Here is a 2,696-nt window from a genome sequence, read left to right as displayed (position 1 = left end):
TTGCATCTACTCAATCAAAAATTAGCAGCGGGGTTGAATAAAAACTGACAGACAATAGGTTTTGGATTTCATTCATAAATGACCTTCATCAAATGAGGCATGACATTTAATTGAATTTAAAAGAATGTTGTTAATTAGTTCTTTAAATATACGAAGTTTTGGAATTAAAATTAACACATCAATTGATAAATCATATGCCTAAAAGAGTGTCAAAGTCCATTCAAGTGTACAATGCTCTGAGGAAACTAATTCATTTTTTAAATTAATTAATATAATTGCCTCTTTGTCATCTTCCCAAAGCTGCCTTAATTAAAGAGACTAATGTACCTTTTGACAAACACTAACCATCCCCAACATTAAAACGCCATAAGTTACTAGAAGGGCTTCTCACATGTATTACTATTATCTCTTCGGTTTCCTCAAGGAACATAATTGACAACACAAGTACGAGCAGAAAAAACTAGAAGGCCTACATAGTATTTAATTATCCAAGTTAAACTATTTATTAAACCAGGTTTTTACAGCTTGAAGCTAGGTCTTCAAATGTACTTCTACCTTTCAGCCAAAAGATCTTGACACAAGCCATAAAGGAATATTCTCGGTGAATACTCTATTAACTGCTTAAAGAAACACGAAAATCCAATCTCCTAAAGATACTATCATAACTAATTGCACTAATTTGTTGAAGAATTCTCATAAAGTTAGAATCAAATAGTTACATCCCCTGTTATTTGTATTCCTAGCTTAGCACATGCAGATCCACTCAACTTGGAATGGCAATTCCTACTAAATCTCCACACAGTAAAATAAATAAATAAATAAAAATAACCCATAAAGAGTAGATATACAACAAATATTTTTGTAATTATAAATATCCACAAAGACCAACCAACAAATTGGAACAACTATTACACGAATCAACCTACTTAATCATATGCACAAATTCACTTGGAACTTCTCTGCAAAAACTTCTTTTTTTATATAAAAAATAATATTAATAGTATTTAATGAAAAAAATATCTACAGCTCAGAATTTGGCTCTCTTTTTTTCCTTCCAAAAAAAAGCAAATAATGGTTCAATAGAAGTTCTTGGAGAAGATGTTTGCACACAATCAGAGAAACCCACAAAAAAAGGAAGACGAATACAGAATTGGTAGATATTAAAATAGATATTTTGGATTTAAAAGAACTAGAAACGATTCGGTTTTCAGAAACCCTCAAGAACACAAATAAATTCAGAAAAGCATCGCTTTAAGTAAAGCAACATCAAAGGAAACAACAAAGAAGAGGTCTTTAACCAGGAGAGAAATAGAAGGGAGAGTACTCTTACATATATCGTGATTCCTTTTCATCGCCTCCCAAATCGCCAGGGTTTTAGAGGAGAGAGAAAATATCGGGCCAAATGTTGCAAATGTCTTTTAAAGCTACTTCCTCCGCTACAGTGTTAGACCCAATTTACTTCATCCGCTACAGTGCTTTTTATTGGGCTACAGTATTGAAACAACAAAAAACACCATTTTGGTGTTTCACTTTTGGGCCCAAATTTAGTACTGTTTAAAACAATGTTTTAGTACTATTTAAAACAAAACAATAACTACCAAACATGTTTTTGGGCCTGAAATGAAGCCCTGCAACAAAAACACCAAAGTAAAACAGCTACCAAACCGGCCCTTACCCTCAAACTAGCACACAAATCTAGTCCCGATCATGAAAACAAGGAGTGGACCTTTTATTAAAGCTTTATTCATCTAGGTGAGCATATTCTTTTCACTCAATTTTTTTATTTTTTATTTATTTTTTACTATCCTAGAGGATCAAAGATGGAAGCATGGTGTAATGTGTTGATCTATTAAGCTTTTTAGCGATCCATGAGGTCGAGCGTTAGGTCAATGACTCCCAAACCAGACGTCTTTAGGGCATTAGGTGTTTAAATACCCTTAAGGACTTATAAGCTCAAATCGACTAGGCTATAAATCAAAACAACCTCCATCTAATCATTTCCCACTTATTACCTTTTGGGATAAGTCCTCACTTTTTATTGCTTTTGCAACTTTTTTCTTTTTTTTTTTTGTTCTGTTTTTTTTTTTTTTTCAACAATCAATTATTGACCTAGAGTTTGGGCCCTCCACCTTTCGGCGCGAGAAATTCAGTGCTTAATGAGGCTAGAGTCCTGACAACTCAATGAAAAGGGTTTGTTATCCACTTTTGCCAAAATGAAAGCTTTCAATGCACTACTTGCTCAATTAGGATATAACCAATTCAATAATTAACAAAGCATATACCCCATAAATGAATGCTAGTGTGCATCTGTGCTAGTGTAGAATCTTAGAGTGAATCTCAAAATAATCACAAAATCAGGATGATGTGGACTACAAATGCAAGCAAGATACCAATCTTTCAAAAAATTTACTCCTGAATGGCATCCACAAGGCATACAATGAGTATTGGACTCTCAAGTCAAGCAATTTTTAAATTCTAAGTATCATAGTCCTCAAAAGAACAAAATCATAGCTCAAGACTCTCAAATCATATCACATGCATAGAAATCAAGTGCGACATGTAAGATATTCTAATACACCCTCAAACTTAATCTATGTATTATCTTTAATGTACAAAGAAGTAACAGATAATGGAAAGAGTATACCAAATGGGTGAAGCCAAAGGGACCCGGCAACGGAAGCTTAGCTTTGGAAGAC

The sequence above is a fragment of the Cornus florida genome, unplaced genomic scaffold (assembly GCF_030987335.1).
Source record: "Cornus florida cultivar Cherokee Brave unplaced genomic scaffold, ASM3098733v1 CherokeeBrave_3.0.0_Hap2_Chr03, whole genome shotgun sequence".
NCBI lineage: Eukaryota > Viridiplantae > Streptophyta > Magnoliopsida > Cornales > Cornaceae > Cornus > Cornus florida.
This window is presented reverse-complemented; position numbering follows the sequence as displayed.